Source organism: Amblyomma mixtum, chromosome 9 (assembly GCF_055824585.1).
Source record: "Amblyomma mixtum isolate Tamu chromosome 9, ASM5582458v1, whole genome shotgun sequence".
Taxonomy (NCBI): Eukaryota; Metazoa; Arthropoda; class Arachnida; order Ixodida; family Ixodidae; genus Amblyomma; species Amblyomma mixtum.
Genome location: NC_143020.1, coordinates 115045205 through 115060668, shown reverse-complemented (window position 1 = coordinate 115060668; position 15464 = coordinate 115045205). Strand labels below are relative to the sequence as shown.

General features: G+C 48.9%; 1 protein-coding gene and 1 long non-coding RNA gene across 15 annotated transcripts in view; one reads left to right on the top strand and one right to left on the bottom strand.

Moving 5' to 3' along the window:
• Positions 1-15464, top strand: part of LOC149330852 (putative methyltransferase-like protein 25) — a 135413-nt gene that overhangs the window by 6874 nt on the left and 113075 nt on the right. Inside the window, exon 3 of one of the 14 annotated variants that reach the window (XR_016285732.1) lies at positions 2266-2534. The exons of the other annotated variants lie outside the window; for them this stretch is intronic. The gene's annotated coding sequence lies outside the window, so the exon portion shown is untranslated. Of the gene's footprint in view, positions 1-2265; positions 2535-15464 lie in introns of those variants that run through there. 14 annotated transcript variants of the gene reach the window in all.
• Positions 1-15464, bottom strand: part of LOC149330854 (uncharacterized) — an 83366-nt gene that overhangs the window by 14353 nt on the left and 53549 nt on the right. The gene's annotated exons all lie outside the window — the stretch shown is intronic.

Below are 15464 nucleotides of genomic sequence, written 5' to 3'. Positions count from 1 at the left end.
TGCGGCGTCATTCAGTGGTGAAGTCATCAGTGCCACATAGGCAGTCAAAGTTGTGCTGAAAACGCTTTCGCCTTTACGCACTTTAGACAGTCAAAGTTCCCCTGAATTTTTTGCTCTATTGCATTGTCTTTCCATACAAGAGTGCCACATTATAATGAGATGCTTGGTGCTCTGGAATGCTTGTCAGTTTGGCACTTCAAGCGTTCATGTTATAAGCTTCCCAGTTTTGGTGGTTTATGTGTACCAGTTTTTTCTTTGCATTTGGCTAAATATTTCAGTAGAAGTTTGAAGGCAAACTTTAAGTGGCTTGTATCGATAGTATACGGCATTTTATTGACAAAGGGACTATTCTGAACGGGAGCGCCGCGGTGGCTCAGTGGTTATGGCGCTCCTCTACTCGCGGGTTCGATCCCGGCCGCGGCGGTCAAATTTTGATGTAGGTGAAATTACAGAGGCCCATGTACAGTGCGATGTCAGTGCACGTTAACGAACCCCAGGTGGTCGAAATATCCGGAGCCCCTCACTACGGCGTGTCTCATAGCCTGAGTCGCTTCGGGACTTTAAACCCCATAAACCAAACCAAACCAAACCAAACTACTCTCAACGAAATCGGAGCTTTTACAGGCTATAGAAAAGAAAGAAAAAAGGGGGGTTCAAGGCTGCCGAACCGAATGTCGAGCGATAGCTCCGGTGATATATGACACAGCACTGCCTTCTGTGTTTTATTATTTCTATGCCCGGCTTGTAGCTTTGGCTTAGGGCGACTATAGGCGTTGCATCGAACACAACCAGAGTTCCGTTGAACGCATCAAAGTGCACCGGAACCGACTTTCATACCGTGCACATGCGATGCTGGCAGACGGTTTCCCACTCCACTCGGATGATGATGATACCAATATTTTCCACCAGATAAGGAGGCCCCCCCACTCCCCGTCCCCGGCACGCAGGCCAAGGTGACGGGGGCCAGGACCTCAGCGATTAGAAGCAGGCGATCGCGGATTCTTCCGCCATGCGGATGGCTTGTTGCTGTGGAGCGGGGGCCTCGCTTCGCAGCAAGGCTTCCCAGGTTTCTCTACAATTTATATTTGCTTTAGCCCCTGGCGAGCTAGCGCATTTCAAGGTTATGTGGTCGATGGTCCATCTCGCCCCACAGGGCTTGCGCTTATCGGTTGGTCTATCTCATCTCTCTGGACATGATATGCCCAGACCGGGTGTGCGAAGTTTCCAGCTTGAAGGCGTCGCCATGCGGTTGCCTCCCTATTGTTTAGACTTTTATCCGGTGGTGGCACCAGTCTCCTCTGTAACCTGTAATTTTCGACGATCTCCGTATAATTTTGCAGACGCTCGTAAAAGGTAAATTGGTTTTTCAGGAAAAGAAATGGCGCAGTATCTGTCTCACATATCTCGGCGGACACCTGAACCGCGCCGTAAGGGAAGGAAGGGTGGGAGTGAAAGAAGAAAGAGGTGCCGTAGTGGAGGTCTCCGGAATAATTTCGACCACCTGGGTATCTTTAACGTGCACTGACATCGCACAGCACACGGGCGCCTCTTGCGTTTCGCCTCCATCGAAACGCGGCCGCCGCGGTCGGGTTCGAACCCGGGTACTCCGTCTCAGTATACAAGCGCCTTACCACTAAGCCACCGCGGCGGGTCGCAGTAGGGCTCAACTGCGCAATTAAGCAAATAGCGCCACACGCTGTTTTGCTTTTGCAATGAATGCAATAATTTCTCAATGAGGAGGGAAAAGCTTTCCGTCGTCACTTTGACAAAAGCTCGATCACACAATCCTATTTGCTGTTTGCTTTTGATGCTGTCATATACGACTCAATCATGGCAGACGTCAATCTTCTTCAAAGTCATAGACGAAAATGTCGTCGAAACAGTTCCTGTCCCTTGTCTGCAATATGCCACCATCGAAATGCGATGACACTGAAGTGGATGAGATACAACTCACAATTTCAGCATCCGTCGGGCGCTCCAGGAGCAGCGACTTCTTCAGGAGCGGCCTGGACCACTGTGAAACGACGCAGAAAAGCTAAAACTGCTAAAGCTTTAAGTTGGGCTAGTTGGTAGTCGGTATCACACATACTGACTACCAACTAGCCCAACTTAAAGCTTTAGCAGTAACTATTTCTCGTACTAGCGTGTGTTCTGTCGTCTTCTCTTGTCCCGTGTGTGTGAATTTCGCTAGTCAATATGTGTTATACCGAAGAGCTAAAATCGGCTGTACAAGAAAAATTTATCTTTCTACTAATGGCAAAACAGGCGCCAGAAGATTGTTTGAAACTACGTGGAGGTGATCTGGGATAGCCATTCTACGAGGTGAACAACAACACGCGGCAGAGCGTCACACGCCATCAAACTGCTGAACACGGAAGTGAACAGAAGTAGAGCAGGCAGTGCCGCCGGACGGAGCAGATGGAAGTTGCTGAAGACGACGCACCCCAATGCACAGCACGAGCCTAGTGGTCTCGCTGAGCGGCCCTTAAAGGAGATCTGTTCGCGCCGCCACGGGTTCGACTCCCAGTCATGAATATTGATTCAGTTTTTTTTTTGCTCTTTTTCATGGTTTGACCTATAACTGAGCTGAAGGTCAAAACTGGCCTCAAAATGTGGGCGCGGGCGGTTCCTCTACGTTGGAACCGTATCCTCTTGAAACTTTCGACGACCACGTAGGGAAAAAACGGCGAAGCTCACTTATGTTTCAGAGCGTTCATAATTACTGTGACCATGAGCTCAAAGTATATCGCACACACTACAGGGTCATTATTCACAAGTTGAGCTCGCTCGTAAGCCTGCAGCATCTCAATCGCCGCAGAAACTTCTTAGGGGGAAATTCGCAACTTCTGAAGCAACTCGAGCAAGTGCTTTCAATGGAGCTCATACGCGGACAGCGTCAGGAAGACGGTTGGTTTGCTGTCTGGTCATGGCAAATACTTCCGATTTGCGCGTGTGCTGGCCAGTAAGTATTGAACGGTACTGGGAATCCCTCTAATGCAGGGAATTTCGTGTTCTATGACATCATCATCATCACTTTCGATGGCGGTCGGATTCGATACATCGGCCTTGGTTAACATACGGGAGAGAGAGAAAGGAATTTTTTAATGAGGAAAAGGTCGAGAGGTCGGCCGGTGGTAACATGGCCCTGGCCTGCTACTCCACACAGGGGAAAGGGAAGGGGAGGAAAAAGAAAGTGCGAATGAAGGTTGATGATTTGATGATGGCATAAGACAATGAGTTTCACGGGTGATGTCGACACACACACACACGCACACACAACACTGGCTGGCTGGCACTCGCATCGCGGTGAGTAGACGCACATAGAACTGGTGTCTGCAACACAAACACCGACACATGTCATTAACCAAGTAGGTAGTTCACAGGCGGTCACAGACGGGTATCCAGGCCTGTTTCACACAAACAGTTGAGCACGGACCAATCAGAACGTCCCGCCCTGGCGCCCACAAGAGTTTCCTCAGAGAGAGGGCGAGAGTCCAGTTGTTTCACGGTCACCTCCAATGTTCTTCTTTCAGCAGTATAGTTCGGGCACTTGCAGTATATATTTCGGGCACATACGGGTATCATTGTTGTCTCTATATATTTGACATATTTGAGCATATACGGTGGTTCATACCTTTCATGGTCATATACGAGGTCTGTTAGAAAAGTATCCGACTTTATTTTTTTTTTTGCGAACACCTGATGGATATGAGACAAGCGCGCTTGCATCAAGCGACCTTGAACCTTCATGCGCATGCATGAATTTTTTCCCGCCTGCCGATAGCGTCAGTAGCTGGGAAGCAGCGTTTAAGTGAGGCAGTGTGCAGTGCTCTCGTCGGTTTTTTATTGCAAGGAAAATGGCGGAGTGAAAGGAGCAGCGCTACTGCAACAAATTTTGCCATAAACTTGGCGACAGCCGAGTGGAAACCATTCGAAATATTCAGACGGCTTTCGGTGAAGATGCTATGAGCAGCACAGTTTAAGCAGTGTTACAATTGTTTTAAAGATGGCCGCACATCGGTGGAGAATGAGCCACGCTCCAATCGGCCATCAACATGCCAAAATGACCAGGTCATTGCCGAACTGAACGCTATGGTGATGCGGGACTGTCGCGTGACTATCCGAGAAATTGAGGAAGAGGTGGACATGAGCAATTTCTCCGCACATTCCATTATCACCGAAGATTTGGCCATGGAGAGAATTGCGGCGAAATTCGTGCCGAAGCTGCTCACGGTGGAGCAAAAGCAGCTTCGTGTTGAAGTCTCACAAGACATGCTGGATTCCGCAAACAGTGACCCCGACTTCATCAACATCATAATCACTAGTGACGAGTCTTGGGTGTACAGGTACGACCCGGAAACCAGATCCCAGTCGTCAGAGTGGAAGCATTCCACGTCACCAAGACTTAAGAAGGCCCGCCAATTGCGCAGCAATGTGAAAGTGATGCTGACTGCTTTCTTTGACACCCTCTGTGTGGCAGACCACGAGTACGCACTCTACAGGGTCAAACAATGACCAAAGAGTACTACAGGGATGTCCTCCGTTGCCTACGTGATGCTGTGCGGCGCAAGAACCCGGAGCTGAGGACTACAGGAAATTGGCGCACCCATCGCGCCAATGCTCCTGCACATTCCTCGCACTCGAATCAGATTTTTTGGTGAAAAACCAGACTCCTGTAGTTCAACAGACTCCTTACTGTCCTGAGATGGCCCCTGCGATTTCTGGCTGGTTCCCAAAATCAAAAGGCCATTGAAAGGAGCGCGATTTCAGACAAGGAAGAACATTATGGCTGCAACGACAGCTGAGCTAAACTCCATTCCGAAAAGGGCCTTTTCGGAATACTTCCCACAATGGCAGCACCGCTGGGAGAAGTGTGTGGAGTCCCAAGTAGACTACTTTAAAGATGACTAGGTTTGCAACGCTCCAGTTATGCAAGTTTTTTTTTCAACGGCCAAAGGTCGGATACTTTTCTAACAGACCTCGTATAGCACGTTCAAATGCCTCGCTCCTCGCCGACAAAATCGTGAAGGGCGTGGTTGCGCTTCCGCCGAAACGTTACGGACCTGGCCTGTATGGGGGGAGGGGGGGGGGGGGGAGGACAACTCTTGAGAGTGTGTGTCGTGTTAAATGCTAATCGGATTCTATAGCCCTCGCCAGGCGCCATAAACAAAGCCATGCCATCATCCTAAAAGGATGTGTGTTGATCGAGGGAAAAGGCAGCGGCTGTAGCTATGGGACCTTCGACATTCACGCAATATCCCATAACTTCGACGTTTTCTGCGGTGGGTATATTTGCCCAGTCAAAAATTTCTCCAAGCTTGACCACGTCAATCTTAACGCCGTATTGACGGTGTAGAGTCGAGCCGAAGAAACGCACCCCAGGGTGGAAGCGGCTGCCGGGACACCATATCGGCCAAGTAGACTGTTTTGCCAAATATTCGACGTTTGTTGTGCGCACTAACTGCATAGTCATTGTTGACATTGCGCGGCAGAGCGGTAAGCATCTGCTCAGTATCCACGGGAACGTTCCCAACGAGCCCCTTTACTCCGTATACTAACCGCCGTTGTACAGAAGCCGATTCACTTGCATGGGATACGGAGGGAAATCAGTCGTTCGGCGACTCAATGAGGACAAATGCGAAGGCTTCGGGAGGTATTTGTACACATTGGTAACGAAGTAAAGCGGCCTGTGGGATTTTTCTTGTCTTTCACTGTCAAACCCTGGCCCATACCCGGGCGTGAGTATATACCACGTCTACAGAGGTCAAAAAGAGTACAACCGAAAGCCGCACAGCGATCGTCCCGATCGCGAGCTAAGAATTTCAGTCTGTGAGACGCAGGAGTCGGCAGGAGATGACGACGGGCATGTCTGAATAGTTGTGGAGAGAACAGCTCGCCTCCACGATGAAAGAGCGGTGCGCAGGATGAACGGATGAAGCATGGTCCACGAAACCGGCAGAGCCGCCGGTCGACAGAAGCCAACGTCGAGGCACATGGACGCCCCCAACGGCAGAGGCAGAGTTGCCGTCTGGGTTCGTGCGGTCGTCGGGTCGGTACTTGGTCGCGAGGTCGAAAGCATCGGGTCAGCCTTCGTCTGGTCGTCGTGTCTGGTGGTCGGTGCTGAGGACGGGGAGCGGATCTGGTCAAGTCGAGCTGGGGCGATGGAGGTCGGTCCGAACCACCAGCACTCCACGCAAGACCTCAGCGGACAAAAGACTTCGAAGCTCCGGGACTGGGCTGATGTGAAACCCCGCACCTTCCAACCAAATGTTATGTGGTGGCATGACGAAGGTCGAGACATGATGACAGATGGCTACGAGGTGATTTAATGGCTGCTGGCCTAGTGCGTGTTCTCCGCCGCGCCACTGCCCGCTTCTAGTCCACAACAGTATTCAGATCTCAGACCAGCCACATACAGTATATGGATGCAAGGTGTTCTTTCGTACAATCTAATTCCACAAGAAGGCGGATAGACTTCACAAAAAAAAAAGAGTCCTAAAGGCGGTTGAGGTCGTATTCTCGAACCGTACATTGCGGTGATAATGCTGAGAGAGAGAGAGATAAAGAGAGGGGGAAAGGCAGGGATGTTAACCAGAAAGGTTGCCGGTTGGCTACCCTGCACTGGGGAAGGGAATGAGGGGATAAAAAGGGAAGAGAAGAGAGAAGGAACGAGAGACAAAGTCACAATCTAGCATGCAAGGCAGTCTCTCGGAAAGACAAAACAGTGCATTATGAGCCTTGATGGTAGTCGGCTGTTGTGTTTACGGGCCGAGGATCTTGGGCTCTGTGAAAGGGCGGGGATAATCGTAAAATGTTGGGCAGATTCGGTTCACAGATCCCCAGAATGGGAAGCGGTTGTGTCTGAAATCCGGGACTGGAGCCCGCGGGCATTCCACTGAGAAATAAAAGCTTGTTTGACTTTCTTCGGAAAAGATAGTTCCGGGGGAGCCATGGTGTCTTCTATTGTAGAGCTGCAAGAACTGGCTGTAGCGCGTCCAGTACTTGCAATGCGTTGTGTGCTACTGGCGTGCGTAAGCTGGACAGCAGATCACGCATGACATTCATCAGTGACGTGAGGATTGGAATCACTTGCATATCTTGGCCAAGGTCGGAATCATGCCTTTTGCCCAGATCAGTCGTAGGTGACGCAGACATACGGTGCGGCAACGTACTTGACGCAGTGCGCGCTCTAGGCTTTGGTAGTGGTGGCCACGTGGTATCAGAGACAGCAGGTCGTGAGTCACCGGTCGCCGGGCTTTCCTGATTTGTTGTCGGTGGAGGCGGACAAACTGCAGTGCCGCTTGGGGTCTTCTCTTCGAAGGTATTTGTTTCCTTCAATAACCTTCGGCGGCGGCGCGAACGACGTCGTCGCACCTTAGCAGCGGCTTCTCTGTGGGTGGAATGGTCACGCACCATTTGCTTCAGTACCGCCCTCTCGGTCTTTAGGCGAGGGCAGTCCTTCGAGGAAGAGTCGTGAGGGCCACGACAGTTGACGCAATTCAAGGCAGTCGCTTGGCAACAGTCGCCGCTGTGTGGCTCAGAGCATCTTGGGCACACGATGGAGTTGTGACAGACGCCGCTCACATGGCCAATCCTCATACATTTCCTACACTGTAGCGGCTTAGGTATGAATGGACGAACTGGGTGACGAAAGTGCCCCACCTTCACGTATGATGGAATGCAGTCACCCTTGAACGTCAGCTTGATGCATGTAGACCTTCCAAGGCGCTGAACTTGCATTATGGAAATGCTGTTGATTGCCGGCTTGATTAAGATGGGCAAGTCGGCGTCAGGGATGGCGATGTCGACGTTGTAAATTACGCCAGCCGTGGTTCCGCTGTCTTTTAGAATAAGAGGACGTACACTGAAAATGCCAAGTTTGGTGATGGCAGCCAAACTGTCTAGCTCGCTTCGCTTCATGACATCAATGGCAATGATGTTCTTGTGGGGGTTTATTCTAACGTCTTTAATCCCTCCTGGTACGAGACTCTCAAGAAACACAGAGATGGCTTGCCTGTTTAGTAGATTCAAGTTGTGCGTAGACTCCAATGGCACGAACAAGGCTGTATGTGCCTCGGCACTTCGCGCCCTGATGATCGTATCCTTACTTGAGGGCGTCGCTGACGTCGACTCATTTTGTCTGCGCAGTCTGCGCTTGGCCTTCTTAATAACGACGGGTATGAACCCATCGTCGGTTGAGGAGTCATCACTTCAAGGAGCCGAGTAGTCATCACCATACACAACGATGTCCTGGCTGCTTGAGTCACTCGGGGCGTACAGGCGCTTCCTCTGGGCGGCCGTTGCCGACCCACCGGGATCCACAGAAGGCACAGCGGCCTCCACTTCCATCGCCGTGACACAAAGGGAGGGGCGCCTCCCTAATTATGACACAAAATATAAAAAAACTGCAGAGACATGAAGCCGGCGTTCTGACACCGAACAACTAAGCGATCTCAATAATATATATGACGTTGTTGAGCTTCAGATGGTTATCACATTTAAACACCAGCTCACCCGCTTCAAACAAATGGCCAAAACGTCGTGCCTATTGGGTCGGCTGAAGGTGGCAGGATCTTTTTGATGCGCGACGCCAGAGCAGGCGAAATGTGTGCTATGGTTCTAGTAGCTACTGACTCTCATAGGAACTACTGGCTGCGCTCGTCACACGGGATCATGGGATTTTCGAGTTCTACAAGGACTGTATACTGACGCCAACCTCACATCTTCACTAAACCAAGCGGAGGTCGCCAGAACGTTCTACGAGGCGCTTAGAACTCGTTTAGAGTAGGACCTTCTTTGCGCACAGTATATATGGCGCGAGCAAAAAAGAAACCTTCCTTTGTAATGCTGCGATAATGGTATTTAGACGCAGGTTACCATTTTTACTGTACAGTTGGAACAGACTTGCACTTCGCACCAGGCCACAGATCTGCCTTAGATTTCCTTTCTCAGAACCAGGCCAGGGCCGATCGGCGGTAACGCCCCGTAGCACGTGTTCGAGTCGCCAACGTCAAGGGTAGTAGTTAGCGTCCATGCTGGTATCTTCGTTTCAACTTGGCGGAAAAAAATCTGTCGATGCCGTTAATACGTAACTAAGCAGGTATATTTCTACCGCAGCGTCTAACCTGTGGTTGGACGAAGCGTTGGTCGCTTCATTATGTGACCGACTCGTGATCATAATAGCGAGTGGCTTATCTCACGATATTGTTGGACAACCTAGGATAATACTTGCGATATCTATAGGCTACGTGAATCTTTGAGGTAGAGATTTTTACACGAAGACAATCGTGAAGACGTAATTTCCTTCATGGCTGCCATGACACAGCACATTTACAAGATACCATTGCGCTTATGAAGCCACCCAGTGGGGCCTAACGCGACGTAGATAGCACAAACGCTCCAGGAGCTCCCATCTGCTCGCTCTGTACCTCTAGGCCGCCGATAAAGAACGACGCTTCGGCTGCCATCTTGGTCACCTGGAGGATTGAGCTCACAGCCGTCAGGAACCTGTTACACGCATGATGTCCGCCAAGAAAAAATTGGCAGTGGTTTAGCTCTGGTTAAACCGGGTAAATTGCGTTAGCAATGGCTGCATGGCTACGCCTGTGTGTTCGCTTGTGGAGTAGCTTGTGGCGTAGCTCGATTGTTTGGCAGTAGAGTAAAACATGACGCACAATGGTTACGACCGCGGTCTTTGCGCGCGTTCTTCTGGCGATTCTTCGGCGCGTTGCCTTCGCCTGGTAGCACTACGGCGTTCCTGGGCAGTCAGATGTTGAGATTCATCGGTGACCGATGACGTGGAGCCACTCTGCGATGTAGAACATTGTCGCCGAGCTGCATCCTTAGCACGACGCTATGCAAGACGTTCTTCACGCTATTCTGGCGTCTCTTGTGCACGTTGTCGCTCTCTCGCTTCTTCCTGTCGCTGCCACTTCTCCTTAGAAAACTGCATAGCAAGGCATTCACGCCAAGGCAAGCGCGCATTTATACGCATGGCGTGGCGCGCCGACGGCGCTGCCATCTGACGGAGCGCGGCTGAAGCAACGGCGCGCCACCTGCTTGGCGCAGCGGCTGTTCAAGGTCATCCGTCCCTACTGACCGGAGCTACACGACGAGGCGAAAGCTGGAGTAGTATTGCTAACGCAATAAAACAAAAACGTGTGGCGATGTACATGGAATCCAACTAGATATGGCCACCAGAGTGGAGCATCACTTCCTTCGACAGCCGCCAACAACGGTCTGCTAGCTGCTGCAGCAGCTGAATGTCACTGGAGTGCAGTATAGCGCTTCACAAACTGGTCTCACCAAAGAGTCCCGATCATGACCGACCGAAGGCCACGCTATAGCGTGGGGCCTCTTTGTGAGCCAGTAGACGCTCAGCAACAAGCAATACGCGCATTGTTGCTACATGCTTCCTCAAGGAGAAATACTACGCAGTAACGAATATCTAGCATGCTGCTCAAGCAACGTGCACGTCTTGGTGCCTCACTGCTATCACCGCTCATCACCTAGCGGCGGTGGCCTGATGCGCTATGAAATGCACAGAACATTAATTCGTTATCTTTGGCTTGTCCCGGCGATAACGAGGGCATGGCAGCGCCTCACGTACGATTGCGGAGAGGAATACAAAAGGCTTAATTACACGATCGGTATTTTACGGTTTACTCTTTTTAACTAGACAAGGGAAGGGAAAGGGGGGCTAGTTATGACATGCATGACAGAAGCAAACTTTCAGCTTTTAACTTTTTAAACTAGCACAATCTCCCAGCTACTGATCTGATAGTGATGCCTCATTCCGGCGACATATTGTAAAGGCAGCAAGGAAGCTCCTCCCATCTTCCGCATGCTTCATACTTGTTTTATATATCAGTGAGGTGTAAATATAGGTGTGGCCATTACAGACAAATTTCGCAGGTATACTGTACGCGTCGACACCGAATTTTTGGCGTACGTCAATGCTAAAGACCTGCTCACTAAAAAACGGTGCCAATCAGTAATTCTCGGAGTGGACGGCGCAATTTAAAATCCATTGAAGAGAAAATTCAAAAATTCGATTTTCTCAGACAAAAGTTTTTGTTTGTTGCCCGAGAACCGTTAACGTACACAGAAGGAGCCAGAAAAAATTGGGGCTTAGCTAAGGTTAAGCCTGGATACCTCGAAGCGAAAAGCTGCGGTGATCCACGATAAACACGCGCTTGCGGCGGACGTCAAACGACGACGCATAGCGCGCGGCAGCGTGCGCCTGTTCTATGGGCAAGCGCGCCTTTAATACCCCTCCTTTCAAATGCGCACTGCGCACGGCTGCGGCGAAAGGTCAACCGTTGGCGAGGAGGAGAAGCGGCGGCGCACATGCGCAGTAGCCTGCGTCGTGCGTGACGTCATTCGTGCTCCGACATACGCCGGCTCACGCGAAGCGCGGTGTTGACTAGCGTAGTGAAGCTTTTCGCTTCAAAACACGTTTTACAGCGAAAAGCGCTTTGAATACTTACATCGAGTTGTCCCCAGTGTTCCTTTAAGCAATGATTCTTCGGAAGCGAGCGTCTAGAATCGTTACCTGGTATCAGGAAGTATGGAAGATGGCATTTTTTCCGTACTGACTTCACAGCATGGCTCCCCCCAATCAGGGGTTGAAAACGATTTACTATAGAGTGCTCCTTAGGCAGTTAGCTTGGATCGGTAGAACTTTGCCATCTTGGCGCGAACGGAAGAGTAGGTCTTCGTGTCTGGGCTATACTAAGTACTTGCTGTTGGATGTCAAAGTCTTCATTTGGGTGTGGAGTCTCCGCCCTTATAAAAATGGTCTACAGACACTCTGTAGACTTCTTATAGACTCTATGCCTTCATATAGATATTTCTTTTTGTCCATTCATAGTCTATAGCCTGTCTATAGACAAAAGTCTACTAAAAGTGTATGGCCATAAATTTATAGATTACCTATAGACTGTAAGTAACATTTGTATTACCTATAGACTGTCCTCTAGGATTTGTCTATAGACAGTCTAAAGACTTTACAGGCAGAAATCTATAGAGAGTCTATAGACTGTCTACAAATTTTTTGTGAAGGCGCGGCCCACCTCTACGCTGGCCCGAGGTTTCCTGGGCGTTCGCGCAACACGTGTTGGTTCGCGTGGCACTTCCATCGGCGTACCGTTGTATACCAGTTGCCGACCACGGCCCTCCAGTATTCCATATGAACAATTTTCTTATTCGACACTGGAATGCATCATCACGATCTGAGCTGCTTATCTATATCCGTGGCATTCCACCAGCATTTCATATCGGCAGGTCTTAATCCACATCTTTATTGCGGGCGAGAACGGCTTGAGCCTAACGAGGAGATAAAAGCAGCTGCGTGTATTCACGGGTGCCATCCACTGATCATTCGATATCAGTAATAATCGACATCAGTACAGAAGGCGAGGAATGCTTCAACCTGGCGTGGGACAGAAGCATGTCCCTGAATTATTTTCGAGGGGAATTTTATGTCATCAACAGTCTCAATCAAAATTGATGTCAAGGAATGCTTCAACCATGACTTGACACATAAGAAGCTGCGTGTATGTAGGGGTGGCATTCAACGATCATTCCATATCAGCAATAATCGATGTGTATCGTGAGCGAGGAATGCTCGAGAATGACGTGAGCCACCAGCAGCTGCATTTATGAGTGGCACTTAAGATTCATTCCTTTCCATTATGAATCGACATCGCTATCGTGAGAGAGGAATGTTTGAGCCTGACGGAAGACTGTGGCAGCTGCATTGAGTGGCATTTAAGGTTCATTTCATACAATTATGAATCGACATCGCTATCGTGAGCGAGGAATGCTTGAGCTTGACGGTAGACAGTCGCAGTTGAATTTATGAGTGGCACTTAAGGTTCATTTCATACCATTATGAATCGACATCTCTATCGTGAGCGAGGAATGCTTGAGCCTGACCGAAGTCTGTGGCAGCTGCATTATTTGAGTGGCACTTAAGGTTCATTTGATACCATTATGAATCGACATCGGTATCGTGAGCGAGGAATGCTTGAGCCTGACAGTAGACAGTGGCAGTTGAATTTATGAGTGGCACTTAAGGTTCATTCAGTACCATTATGAATCGACATCGCTATCGTGAGCGAGGAATGCTTGAGCCTGACGGAAGTCTGTGGCAGCTGCATTATTTGAGAGGCACTTGAGGTTCATTTCATATCATTATGAATCGACATCGCTATCGTGAGCGAGGAATGTTTGAGCCTGATGGAAGACTGTGGCAGCTGCATTGAGTGGCATTCAAGGTTCATTTCATACAATTATGAATCGACATCGCTATCGTGACCTAGGAATGCTTGAGCCCAACGGAAGTCTGTGGCAACTCCATTATTTGAGAGGCACTTAAGGTTCATTTCATACCATTATGAATCGACATCGCTATCGTGAGCGAGGAATGCTTGATCCTGACAGAAGACAGTGGCAGTTGCATTATTTGAGTGGCACTTAAGGTTCATTCAATACCATTATGAATCGATATGGCTATTGTGGGCGAATAATGCTTGAGCCTGACGGTAGACTGTAGCAGTTCCATTTATGAGTGACACTTAAGGTTCATTCCATACAATTACGAATCGGCATGGCTATCGTGGGCGAGGAATGCTTGAGCCTGATGGAAGACAGTGGCAGTCGCATTTATGAGTGGCACTTGAGGTTCATTTCATATCATTATGAATCGACACCGCTATCGTGAGCGAGGAAACTTTGAGCCTGACGGAAGACTGTGGCACCTGCATTAAGTGGCACTTAAGGTTCATTTCATACCATTATGAATCGACATCTCTATCGTGAGCGAGGAATGCTTGAGCCTGACGGTAGATAGTGGCAGTTGAATTTATGAGTGGCACTTAAGGTTCATTCAATACCATTATGAATCGACATCGCTATCGTGAGCTAGGAATCCTTGAGCCTGACGGTAGACAGTGGCAGTTGAATTTATGAGTGGCACTTAAGGTTCATTCAGTACCATTATGAATCGACATAGCTATCATGAGCGAGGAATGCTTGAGCCTGACGGTAGACAGTGGCAGTTGAATTTATGAGTGGCACTTAAGGTTCAGTCAGTACCATTATGAATCGACATCGCTATCGTGAGCGAGGAATGCTTGAGCCTGACGGTAGACAGTCGCAGTTGAATTTATGAGTGGCACTTAAGGTTCATTCAGTACCATTCTGAATCGACATCGCTATCGTGAGCGAGGAATGCTTGAGCCTCACGGTAGACAGTGGCAGTTGAATTTATGAGTGGCACTTAAGGTTCATTTCATACCATTATGAATCGACATCGCTATCGTGAGCGAGGAATGCTTGAGCCTGACGGTAGACAGTCGCAGTTGAATTTATGAGTGGAACTTAAGGTTCATTCAATACCATTATGAATCGACATCGCTATCGTGAGCGAGGAGTGCTTGAGCCTGACGGTGGACAGTCGCAGTTGAATTTATGAGTTGCACTTAAGGTTCATTCAATACCATTATGAATCGACATCGCTATCGTGAGCGAGGAATGCTTGAGCCTGACGGTAGACAGTGGCAGTTGAATTTATGAGTGGCACTTAAGATTCATTCAGTGCCATTATGAATCGACATCACTATCGTGAGCGAGGAATGCTTGAGCCTGACTGAAGAGAGTGGCAGTTGCATTTATGAGTGGCACTTAAGGTTCATTCAATACCAGTCAATACCAAGTTTTTCTAAACATTTATACATGAAAGCTCCCAGCTACATATCCTCCCGTTTAGATCATTCTTTAAAGGTTCAAGAATCCCAGTGCCGTATAATTGTCTTTAAAAACTCATTTTTTCGCAGAACAGTGCATGACTGGAATAAATTGCCGGAAGATGTCGTCTTAGCCCCGCAATCATCTTTTGAAAATGCTCTGTCGCGACTTTTGTTAATGAACTTTTCTTGCGTCTTTCTTGCTTTCATGGTTCTTTTGTATAAGTTTGCTCAGTATTGGAATACGTTGTATTTTTTTTTTTGTTTTCTACGCAGTGTCATCTGCATGACAATGTATACTTTGCAATTGTATCCCCCTTACAAAAATGCCCTCAACGGGCGCTGTAGGTACCTGGATAAATAAATAAATAAATAAATTATGAATCGACATCACTATCCTGAGCGAGGAATGCTTGAGCCTGACGGTAGACAGTGGCTGTTGAATTTATCAGTGGCACTTAAGGTTCATTCAATACCATTATGAATCGACATCGCTGTCGTGAGCGAGGAATGCTTGAGCCTGACGGTAGGCAGTGGCAGTTGAATTTATCAGTGGCACTTAAGGTTCATTCAATACCATTATGAATCGACATCACTATCGTGAGCAAGGAATGCTTGAGCCTGACGGTAGACAGTGGCAGTTGAATTTATGAGTGGTACTTAAGGTTCATTCGATACCATTACGAATCGACATCACTATCGTGAGCGAGGAAT